Below are 13,308 nucleotides of genomic sequence, written 5' to 3'. Positions count from 1 at the left end.
TATAGACCGTTTCTTATCGAATGGTATAAAATTTATTAACTAAAAAAATACTGCAAGTATTAATATTTGTAAAATTATAAGAAATTTCTTAAATTTTAATAAATTTGATTTATTAATTTTTTGTATGTCGGCAATACGTAGCGGCCTCTAGGTATCCAAACAATTGTTTGTTCGAGTTGTAGCGGTAGGTTGTCGTCTGTTCGGAACTTTTTGTTTCGAGAAATTTTATTAGTAAAAAAGCAGTCTATGTCTCAGGTGAGGAGATATTTTGTATTTGTTTGATGCGATGAATAGTTTGGCCACTAAATTATTACTATTCAAATATCGGTTGTGATCGGTGTTATGAAACTATGATAAGTCATGGTTAGGCTTAACCTCTCCATTTTGGTTTGATTAGAATTGTCGATAATTTACTGAGTAAAGGATTATAAATAATATCGATATATGAGAATTCCTTATATTTTAACCAGATTTCGCTTCTGTACGATACAGGTGTTATTTGTAAACAATCACTGCTTATTTTTTCTATACATGTGCTTATTTTTTTCTTACATTAAAAATTAAAATACTTTCTGAAAAAAAATCTTGGAATATTCGAATGAATTTAAAATGTTTGACTCGTTTAATTTTAAGAGAAAAAAAACTTATTTATTTAAATTTAAAAGAAGAATTTCGAAATTAATTTTGTGTTAAGTATTGTAATTTTCTCTTGTTTTGATAACTAAATAAATTATTCTTATCAGTTATTCTTTTATTTTGAATAAATTCAAAGAAATATTATTCATTTTTTAATCAAATGTCAATCTTTTTATGTATTGACAGAATTTCTTGATAGTTTAGACTTTGTCATTTTAACTGTGAGTGGTGATCCAGAATAAAAAATAAACTAGAATAAAAAATTTAGTCATGCTTTATACATATAAAAAATTTCTTCTCTTTTATTTTATTTTTTGATCTTATTTGGGCTAATTTTTTTTTTACTGTTATGGATAAGAATGTAGGAAAAAATAGTAGTTATAAAAAATGTAGTTAATGTCAATATATTCTCTTTTCTCTAATATTTCATTTATATATAACAATTCTGAAAATTCTGTGATTTAAACTTTGAATTCCGTACACTACATTCAGTGTGTAAATTTTAAAAATGTTTGTGAAACTCAATAAAATAAAGGTTTATTAATCCTTTAAAATTCTCAAGTTTTATATTTTATTTTGGAAGAGAATATAAATATACTTTTAAATACATGGAAAGTAACTAATTGTATATAAATTGTAGTTTTCTGATTTGATATTAAGATTTTGCGGTATGTTAAACATGCCATAAAGATGTTTTTAATTGTTAATTTTTAGCAAAGAATAAAATTTGTGGTGTTAATGATTATATCTAATGACATATATTTATTAACTGTAATTTACATTACTTTTTAACTTTTTTGATAATAATTGATTGATATATTAGTTTAGAACTTTAAACATTTGGATTATTTGTTAAATTTTTATTCCTTTTTGTGTTAATATTTATAACTTTAAACTGAAAATAAGACATTTTTTATGAATTTATTTTTATGATAATTTGTAGAAGTTTTAATGTGTTGATATAACTATGTAAACTTAAAACTATTTTTTTTGTACTTATAAATTTTTTGATCAGAACAATATAAAAAATTGGCAGTCAAATAAGATCTGTGTGTATAATTGATATATTAGTGATATTAGTTTATACAGATAAAGCTTGTTTCTGATTTGTAGATCTATAGTTACAGTAGAACCGTGAATATCTGAGGTACTTTGGATAACTGAAAACTCTGGTAAAATGGACTGCTGTGAGTGTTTAGGTTAAAAATTACAAATGTAAAGGATTTATATGGTGTTACTTCTATGCCTGTTTATATATATATACTTTAACAAATTTAATTCTATATAAAAACAAATTTTTAATTATTTATTATGCAGCTAGTATATATAATAGTTCTAAGAACTAAATGTGTATTATTGTAGTTATATTTTAATTTGAATAGTTTATCTCTCATTGAAGTCAAATGATAAAAGACAACAGAAACAAAACATTTTGTACTATATGTTATAGTTTTAAGCTTTTTTAAAAAGTCGTTTAGAGCTTTTTGTTTTACGTTGGTTTATTCCTTCTCTGCTGCAATATTTTGATGTCATCTCGGTATCATTTTTACATTCCTGGCTGTTATAACAGAGGAAAAGTGTAGAAATTTGGCAAAATATGACCCCTCCAGATTTTTACATCCATTTTAGGACATCCTGAAACATTGAAATGCAAAAAAATTCAAGGATAATTTCTGTATGTATGGATATTAGTGTGTGTGTGGGGCTCAATTTTGTTCACCCTGTTTGAAGCTTAATAATTCCTGTGCTTTTTGTCGAAAATTTCTGAAATGTTTGCATGGAGGTTTATTTATTAGGGGGGTTGATGCTATTTAATTTTAGTGGTTAAAGGTTGAGGTATGGGGGAGATAATGGGAATCATGTATATATCTGATAGGGTTGGACTTATGATGACTTTACTCATTATTAGCATTTTTTACAACTTTTTATAAAACCCATCCCTACTCTCAAAATTAAGCTTTTTGCCATTTTATAATAGTTAAAAATATAAATTTTTTAATAAAATATAACAGATGGCACCACCAACATTTTAAATGTTGCTGGGAAAGTTGAGCAACTCGTTGCTGGTTTTTTATGGATGATTAGTCCCAGATATTCCCTGTTTCTTGTCACCCAAGTTAGGCAATGTGGACCTTGCTGAACCCAAGATGGGTATGGGAGGGAAATGGTTAGAATGGAAAGGTTTTATGAATTATAATAAAAATAGTGTGTTCATTTATAGGTTTGCCTTGGATAATTGGTGTTCTGTTTTATTTTAATTTTTAAAAATATTTCTACAACAATAGCTGATTTGCCTAATTTATTTTCAGTTTGTGAAATAAATGGCAAACAAGTAATGATAATTGTGAAAATATAACTTTACTAAAATTTTTTTTAAAACCAGTAATATTTATAATATTTAGATTATTTTTATTCTTTACTTATAACCAGTAATATTTATATGTGCGAAATATACAGTAAATCTAGCAGTTAATGACAGCACATAGAATAGTAAGAAAAAATTTTTACATCAAATGTGTATTTATAAAAATAAATAATAATAAAATAAAAACTGTATAAATTTCACTATTTTGTAACTTTTTATTAAAAGTTTTCTTTAAAAATTAATAACAATCTTTTGAGAAAATATAAGCTGAAAATATAATTATATAAGGAATGGCTACATTATATGTGAATTTTTAAGAGCAAAGTATTAATGTATTAATTAATAAACATAAAATCTATCTAAAATACAATTAAACGTAAACAGATTGAAAAGTTGCTTTTCAATATTTAGGATATTCATGGTTTTTTTTAATACATAAACAATAGGACAATATGAGATATTAATACAACTAGATTATCAATTATAGACTAGAGAATATTTTTCCATCACTTTTGCTTTCTTGGCTGTTATGTATAACAGAGAGAAAGTATGATGATTGATCAAAACATGACCCCTCCAATATTTTTATATTTTTGGACACAAAATGTTGAGAAGTGCAAAAACATTGGGAAGGTTTTACTTCTTAAATTATACAACTCAACAAATGTAGGAATTATCATACAAGATATTTGTTTAAAAGAGCATAGTAAAATTAATCACTTTGAATTGTTTTAGTATGCATTTTGGGTCTAAACCCTTCTTCGGCTGTTGACAATTTAAAAAGCTGGTCCCGAGTAAAGTCACAAGGGAAGTATATTTTTAGATTAATATTCATACAAAAGGCATATATAATAATATATGCTGAGTTTTAACTATACATGAAATTTAAAAAACAAAAAATTAAAGATATGAATTAAAATATAAAAAAAGAGGTTAAAACTATAAAAATTAAGCAAATAAAATAATTTTATTACCATATAAAAAAAGAGGTTAAAACTATAAAAATTAAGCAAATAAAATAATTTTATTACCCATATAAAATATTCCGAAGTTTAAAAAAAAACTTTAAAATTCAAAAAAATTGAAACCCAGTAAAATCACTTAAAATTATTATGATCTGTAAAACAATAAATGTTTTTAAAAAATTAAAAGCATTAAAAGTGAAAATTTTTAAAAAACAGTTGAAAAGTTAAAACCAACAAATAAATGCCTGTTAAATTACTTGATTTAATAGATATTTATGGATAAAATAAAATAAAAAGGATAAAAGAAAAATATTTAAAACAAATTTTTTTGAATTTGGAAATAAAATAAATTTTAAAAGTTATAGAAATGGTACATGAACCACTGATTGACTTTTTCTACACTTTTGTTTGACAAAATAAAAAAAGTCAATACATTGGGTAGCAGTGTTAAATAATGGTTACTCTAATGGATTCTTCCAATTAGATTAATGCCTGTTACTAGATTTCACTTAAAATGTATCCATCATTTATATTTATTTTAAAATATCTTAGAATTTTTAAATGTTTGTGTAATATATTTTCTATCAACTGGATAAATAGACAAAGAAAAACACACCTTTAAAAATCCAGCAAATAAATTTACTAATGAAAACATTTTCGATTGGTTTAACCGATCCTCCTCAATTACGATGAAATAGAATGTAAATTAAAAAGTAAATGATAATTGTTATGTATTTAAGTATTTATTTTAGAATTCTTGTTTATCATTTATTTTTTAATTTACATTCTATTTCATCGTAATTGAGGAGGATCTAACCGATCGAAAACATTTTTATTAGTAAAGTTATTTGCTGGATTTTTAAAGGTGTTTTTTTCTTGTTTGTGTAATTTTCTTTAATAATATCTGAACACTATTTAGTAAAATCTGGCAATCAGCTTTAACAACATTGAGATTTAAGAAGTACAATTGAATAAGACAAGAAACTTCGAACATATGTTGGAGGTTTTTTCTGTATGTATGGATGTTTGTGTGGGGAAGGGTGTTCATCCATTTTGAAGTTTAACAATTTCAGTGTGTTTTGATGAAAATTTCTGAAATTTTGCAGGGAAGTTTATGTATTAGAGTAGTGATTCTCAAAGTGGGGGTCGCAAAAAATATTTGGGTGGTCGCTGAAAAATTGATGCCAGATCAATTTTTTTTCAAATATTTTATAAATTTACTATGGATTCATGTTTAGAAACAATAGAAATAAAAAATATATAAAATAATTTTTACTTAAATAAATTGCACATATAAATAATAAAAACAACAGAGTCGTAACTAGGGTATGGCCAATGTGGCCCCCACCATAGGCGTCGATTTAATAAAGGCGCCAATGAGAAGGTTTTGGAATATGTATTCGAAATTAATAACACACAAAAATTTTTTATATTTATATTTATATAGTATTTTGAATGTCATTAGATAATTTTTTAACAATAGCATTTTTTAGAATAAAATTATTTTTTTTATAATAAAAATTAAAAAGGCGCTATTTTTATTCTTGGCCATAGGCGTCCAAAATCCTAGTTACGGCTCTGAAAAACAATATAAATATTTTAATATGAGCCTAATATTCATAAATTTGTGTGCTATTGGGGAATTCCCAGAGTTCCACTCTCAGCCTAAACTATGATAGAACAATATTGTCATTTGGAACGGTGTTTGTTAGCAGCATTGCATCTGTAGGCAAGTCGAGTTAGAAATACAGTAGAGCGTCGATTATCCGAAAACCGATCAACCAAAAGCTTTTCGGTCGGCAAATTTAAATTTCCGCTAGTGCTGTGGCGCTGCAATATTTAGCTATGTCTTGGGCTACTCCAATATTATTTTAGTTGGTATGCGTTTTTAGCTGGCAGCACTGGAGCGATCATGAGAAGGTATTTAACCCCCTCCCTCCAGGATGTTTTCCTACACATAGTCATTCTTCGGGGGTCCTTTGAAATTTTTAAGTGCAAAAGGGGAGTCGCGGACCAAAAAGTTTGAGAAACACGGTATTAGAGGATTGATGTTATTAAATTTTAATGGTTAAAGTTTGAGAGGGTGGGAGATAGGGGGTCATATCTTAAAGAGGAATTGACTTGATGAGGACTTCACTCATCATTAGCATTTACAAATTTTTTTATAAAGCTCATCTCAAGCCTCAAAATTAAGCTTTCTTTTATAATAATTAAAAATATAAAAAGATTTTTAATAAAATTTCATAACAGATAGCATCACATACAATTTTAAATGTTGTTGCCAGGAAAGTTACACAAATCATAGCTGGACTTTTTCAGATCTGCAAACAAATCTTTACCATTTCTGTAGTTTTATTGCCCAGTTTGGTCTAAAAATATTCAACTGGTGGTTAACTACACCATTAAAGAACTTGCACCAGTTGGTCTTTTTTTATTTTGATATTGCTCTGGATTGGTATTTGGATCATAATCCATTTTGATAATCATATTCTTGGTCTGTTTTGTGTGAGCAAAACATAGCATTATTTCCTTAAAATGTCCTTGATCTGCATGCATGAATGTCCTTGTGATATGTCAAACTGGGCCCATTTCAAATCATAAAAATAATTATAAATTAGATTTTACCAAAAACTTGGTTGCAGATAATATGGCCTGTTAATAGAGAGCATTCAGAAATTTTGGAGAAGTGGTGTTCATATCTTGTCATCTATGTCTCCTACTGTATTTCTAGAAAGAAGTAAAAGTAGTTTGACTAATAGATGTACTGTATTTACTAATTGTTTGATAAAATGATAAAATTGATGATATAAAAATGGAAACCAATATGTAAGTGTAGTAAAATTAAAATGTAATAATGAATTTTAATGTTTCCAAGTGTGTTATAAGTTAATAGAGCTCCTAACACGTGAAGAGATTTCAATACCATAAACAACCCCTGGGTAATCTTATTACTTCAGATAAAGGAGCATAATATAGCAATCTTGGGTGCTCTCTTAAGCAGACACAACTATATAAGTTTTTATTAATTATGTAATGAAACGTAAAAAGTTAAATCTTGTTATTATATTGAGTAAAACTGGAAATATTTATATCCAACAAAATTACATTTTATAGTTCAGTCAACTAGTCAATGTTGCAGCAAACTGGTCAGAGGCAATACCAAACAAAATTCATTTGATCATCATAGGTTCAACAATCAACCACAGTTATCAACTCTATGTCAAGGGTGGTCAACAAGTTAATCGCAATTAACCACAGAAAACGTTGTTTTTTAAAGCATGATAAATGTGATGTAATTGTTATAGCAGGGATGCACAACCTGCAGCCTGGGGGCCACATACGGCCCCCTTTCAATGTTTATGTGGCCCGCCAACGGTACAGGCCAAATCCCTTCTTATGAAGTTTCTAAGTGTAGAACTTTTTCCCTTTCACAAAGTCATCAGCACCCAACTGTTTTATGACTTTCCCTGAGGTGAGAAATGGGGGGTTGAAGTTCTTCTATTTCTAGCTAACACACTTTCTGGTTTAGCTATCGAATATTTTAAGTCTAATACATAGTATTATAACGATTTTAGAAGAATCAAATAGAATAAAATGATGTCAGAACGTCATTTCCGTTGTTACCAGGAAGTTTCTATTTTGGTGGGAAATTTTCAATTTTATGCTTCAGAAAACTTGCTTATTTGTCTAAATAGCATCATATAACATAAAAATAAGTGAAAATAGCGCTGAAAAACCACGAAAATAACAATTTTTTAGCATTTGTTTACATTCTAGATTTTGATTGGTATAGTCAAATTTGAATCAATCTTTTCTGAAAAGACGCTTATTTGTCAACTAATGTCATTCAAACTAGAAAATACCAATCAGAGTTCAAAAAGGAATGTACAGAAGCTGTAACAACCAATTATTTACAACAAAGTCACTCCATAGACTAACAATAGAAAAAATGTTTAATTATTACATTGGACCAAGAAAATTAATAGCTGGAATAGACTCATACGACTAAAAGGAAGCTGATTGCACTAAAAAGTTTTGGACTTAATAATTATTTCAAACTGCGTCAAGTCATAAACTTCCCATGATTATCAACACTGCCTGCTGCTAAAGTAATTAGACTCCTTCTGTCAACAAAGAGTCTAATTACTTTAAAATGGTCCAGTCCCCTGGTCAGTAAACTTAATCCTAACCTGGCCCTTCTTCAGAAAAGATTATGCATCCCTGGTTATAGGAATGTTAAATCTATATTTTTCACAGAGTTATCTTTTAACTATTTGCCATGGGTTGGTAACATTTCATGAGATAACATGTGGTGGATACAAAGAAGTGCTCTTTGTGTCAATGATCATTGCTAGATTGTTATTTTAGTATTTATTTTGTTGCACCCTAAGCAGTTTCAGTTAAGTGCAAAATGAGTGAGCCAAATAGGAGTAAAATTTATTGTGTGTGACAAAATGAATTAAATTTTTTTTATTGTTACAGTATAAAATAAATGTGTTAAAAGAGATAAAGTGAAACATTAATTATTGTGCAATAAATAATTATAACTATGTTTTACAGCATAATTTTATTAGGATAAATAATAATTCACTCTAAAAATTTTATTGAAGAACAGGGATGTGAAGTAGGTCATTGGTGCATTTAACTCATGAAAGCAATCACACCCCACTATACACTGGTGGACAAAACTTAAGGACAGATGCTATTTCCAACAATTACAGTTAGAAATTGAATCGCAGCAGCCTGTTGAAATATGCTTGAAATCATGATGTACTTGTTATGTAAAGCTTATGCAAATGTTTGAGTTCTGCATGTGTTTATGACGTGACAGCACAGACGAGAGATTTCAGGCAATCTGCCCCTACAGTCGGTTTTTGTTGGATATGAAATTTGAACAGGAAGGAGTGAAGTTACAATATTGAAATTCTGGACATGTCTTCCAGGCATCATTTAGATCAGGAGTCCCCAACCTTTTTGTACCTAAGAGCACATTTTAGAATGCCGGTCGGATGGCGGGCACTATTTATTTTTTCAAGGCGAATTTAGAATTGGACATAGTTAATAATACATACACATAATGAACAAAAAACATTTAATTCCAAAAATGTAATTTAACATAAACAAGAATATTAACAATAATTTTTATAAAACAGGTAATTACCAAACAATGCATACAAAATCTACAAAGTATAAAAATTCTTTATAAAAAAAAATATAAATCTCAAAGCCATTGTGATTTTTGGCATTGCATTTCATTGGCCATTGCTTTGTAATTAGAAGAGTATGTTATTCCTCCTCGTAAGCAATCGTCAAGGTGTTCATCTGTAAGTCGTGATCTGTACTTTGATTTTATGATGTTCATTGTCGAAAACAATGATTCACACAAGTATGTGGAACCAAAAAACGATTTTATTTTATATGCTGCTTTTTTCAAGAATGGAAATTTGTTTTTTTCAACTATATTCCAGAAATTCTCATTTGATACAATGGATTTTAGGATAATGTCGTTCTGAAGATCCAAAATTTCTATCTACTCCTCCAGCCTACCCCCTCTGGAGAGACCCGGGATCAAATCCAATCGGGTCGAAAAATCCCCAGGAATTTTTCAGGATGGTCCAAGCAGATATGTCGGGCCCCGTCCCTCATCACCTGGCCACCCAATTGTATGGTGGCCGAACACATAATGGGCTTGCTTAAAAAGGCCTTAGTGCCTACGGGAGGGAGTTTAAAAAAGGAAAAGTTAAAATCGCTTAAAATATCTTTTAAAACAGAAAAACCTAATACCAAATTGACGAAGGGTCATGATATATGCAAAATGCACATATTAGTTTAGTAAAGAAATGTCAGTCAACTTTCAAATTAAATAACTATGGTTTGAGAAGTTCTTTGGAATAGGAAAATTATTATTATTTTTGTTCTACTTTTATTATTTAAGGATTAACATGTCTAGATTATAATAATAAGTATTAAAACTTTATCACGAAAAAGGATATTTAAAAAAATTACTTCTACAGACACTTTCAATTTTTACTTAGAAATAGATATATTAATTTATTATAAAGGAGACCAACAAAAATGTATTTGAAAAAAAGCATAATTTGAAAAACATAATAAAACAAATATTTATTTTATTTGGGTCTGAAATTAATAAATAATGACGAAACACCATTTTAAAGTGATTTTAATTCAAATAATATGTAGCCAAAAATGTAGCCAAGTCAAATTTATGTAACGCAAAAAGTAGCCAATGCACCAAATGATATTTTTTACGCCAAACTAAAAAAAGGGTAGCCAAATTTGGCACAAAGTGGCTAAATATGGCAACACTGGATGAGCTCCAGACAAATGTCTGCGGCAACCATAGAAATGGACTGATTCATTTCATTTTAGGTATGGGAAATTTGGTTGGCGAAGATTTGGCGCAAGGGGAAAACGAGATCAGTCGCATTTCGCTTTGTGCTGTGTTGGGTGCCATTTCTACTTTTGTGTGGTTAATCATTAAAAATGAGAAAACTTTTACATGGCATTTTATTGAAAACTGAAATATTTTTATTTTTATCATGGTCGCACAGCGGCAGGCACACACAAAACGATCGGCAGGAGTTATGGTGCTCGTGGGCATAGGGTTGGGGTCCCGTGATTTAGATGATTTTACTCTTGGAAGAATAATCAGAAAGCTGGAAGAAGGGCAGGAAATAACATGTTGCCCGTGAATTTAACATCGTACACAGTATCATTTCTAGGCTTTGGGCAGCATTTCAAACTAGTGGAATGTTCAGCAGGGCACAAGAAGGAAGGTCATCCTAGCAATATGATGTGCCAATAAGATCAGCATATTGTTCTTTCAGCAAAAAGGTACTGATGCAGCACAGCTGGTGAACTGGCAAGTCATTTACAGGCAGCCACAGGAACTAAGATATCTTGTAAAACTGTTGCAAGACATTTGCAAAGGAAAGGGCTAAACGCCCAAAGATCTGTTGTGTGTCCCCCACTCTCAAGAGTTCACTGAAGTGCCTATTTGCAATGGTGCCGTCTGCATCACAATTTGACTAATGATGACTGGGCTACCATACTCTTCTCAGATGAGAGTAGATCCAGTCTATTGTCTGATTTTAGATGGCAACTGATATGACACGAGGTTAGCAGTGCTTATTGTCCCGAAAATATTCAGGAAAAGGATTGATATCGGACTTGCAGTATCATGGTGTGGACAGGCATCATGGCCAATGGCCGTAAGGGCCTGTATGTGCTTGATCGAGGAACCATGACCAGCCAATGGTACATTGATGAAGTTCTGCTTCCACATGTTCAATTTTTCCGAGGTGCTGTCAGTGAAAAGTTTTTTATGGGTGATAACGCGCCTTGTCATCATACACAGGCTGTAGAGGAGTGTCTTGACAGCGAGGATATTCATTGCATAGTCTGGCCAGCCCGTTCTGCTGACCTGAAATCCAATTGAAAATGTATGGGATGTCTTGGGAGACATATTGCTGGTCGACAATATCCACTGACAAACAAGGAGACCCTCATCTGTGCAGTGAAAGAGGAGTGGGACCACTTGCCTCAAAAGCTCCTGGATCATGATGTTGTGAGTATGCCAAGTCGTGTACAAAATTGCATTGCACTTCACGGTGGCCATATCCCTTACTGACATGATGCTCAGGATTGTTTGTAGTAAGTATTGTGCATTTTTTGTACAACCAGTCTTCAGACAATATGTACCTTTTACAAAAACACCCTCTTTGACATCCTGTGTAGTTCCTTTGAACATAATTATTATTATTTTTTAACTTCTGGTGGCATGTAGCCTATAAAGAAAGGTCTGTCGCCATGAATGTGTATAGGCTGGAACACTAGAAATAAATGGTGGTCCCTTTTGGGCATACTTTGTCTTCAATTTTAGTAATAAGTGTCATATTAAATCATGCTGAATATGCTGTCAATACTATAGTTTTCTTCTTGGTCTACAATCACATGTAGTTTTTCATATACATGCCCATTTCTTCTTCATCCTTAAGTTTTGTCCACCAATGTAAGTTGACCAAGCCAGTCATATCCTTCAACAACTATTGGATTTTTCAGGAGACACTTGTGTGCATTTGAAAGTTTGCAAGAAAAGAATATGCAGTATAGGTTAAAAACAACTCCTGCACATGTTTGTGCTATGATCTTTGTCTCATTTCAGCAATGGCTTTACTATGCTGGGCTTATGAAATAGAAAACTGTTTGACAAATTTTCTTAGATATGAAAATATAAATTATTTCATTGATTTTATTGAATTATAAAAGTTATGTACTGTACATCATGAAGGTGAATCCATTCTCCATCTGATTTCTGTTTCATTTATTTATTAAATTTCTGCTAAATAGGCAACGAATTAAAGCAGCTAAAGTTAACATTAACAAAATCATCATCACTGATCATTGCCATTTTACAAATTATTGAGCAATAGAGTGTAGCTGGGAAGTTTTGCTGGTTCTTTAGAACAGTGTTCTGCAATTGGTGTGCCGTCACAAGGTGAAAGGTGTAACATGAACTTTTACATATTCTATTAATTTCAAGTTTTATTTATATATTTTTATCACAGTTGAAGTGTTTTTTATGCTTGTATTTCATTCTCTGCCGCAGCACTGATGAAATAAGATGATGTTAATACGATAAACACATATGTTGTCCCAGTACTCACTTATTCTTTTGGAGTTATACAATGGACTTACACAGATCTCGAGCAACTCCAAATAAAAACAAGAACAACACTTACTGAGCATAAACAACAACATTCTAAATCTGCCATGGAAAAATTAACCCTTCCACGTAAAGATGGCAGTGTGACCGAGGGGTCAGCACCTCTTTGATGCCTCATCAGAACTGACATCACCGTGTCTTAGCTGACACGGAAGCCGCGGCATTTCAAAGCTTGGGCGCGCGAGCGGTTGCGTCACAGGGCAATCGGATTCCGGATGGAGGACAGGACAATGCCCTGGAAAGAACAGAGGCCTCGTTAACTAAATCACAACGTTTATTTATATTAAGCATGACTTATGTACAAAAAACCATGGAGAAATAGGCCTAACGTCGCGATTCCAAGAGAGAGAGTTTACAAAAATTTCACGTGGCGATAAATACCTTGTTGAGGTGAGTTCGATAAATCTGTCGGTGCGGAGGGCGGCGTTTCTTCTACCGACGACGAGAGTATTAGTCCTGGCATCAACGACAGGCGTAAACGGCAGCGTTAATCCAGGTATAGACACAAAGGAACCGGCACATACACACTGGAAAAATTGGCGCACTAGGTAATTTTGTTACTTAGCAAGAGTTGATCAGGGCGGCAACTGACGAAG

The 13,308-nt window shown here is 30.9% G+C and overlaps 1 protein-coding gene across 2 annotated transcripts in view; it reads left to right on the top strand.

The window, feature by feature from the left end:
- Positions 1-136: 136 nt before the first annotated feature.
- Positions 137-13,308, top strand: part of LOC136982613 (protein strawberry notch homolog 1-like) — a 79,225-nt gene continuing 66,053 nt past the window's right edge. For both annotated transcript variants that reach the window (XM_067279157.1, XM_067279158.1), the window contains exon 1: positions 137-255. The gene's annotated coding sequence lies outside the window, so the exon portion shown is untranslated. The remainder of the gene's footprint in view (positions 256-13,308) is intronic.

The sequence above is a fragment of the Centruroides vittatus genome, unplaced genomic scaffold (genome assembly GCF_030686945.1).
Source record: "Centruroides vittatus isolate TY-2023 unplaced genomic scaffold, ASM3068694v2 contig_854, whole genome shotgun sequence".
Lineage (NCBI taxonomy): Eukaryota > Metazoa > Arthropoda > Arachnida > Scorpiones > Buthidae > Centruroides > Centruroides vittatus.
Note: the sequence above shows the minus strand (reverse complement) of the source record. Positions and strands in the feature narration are given on the sequence as shown.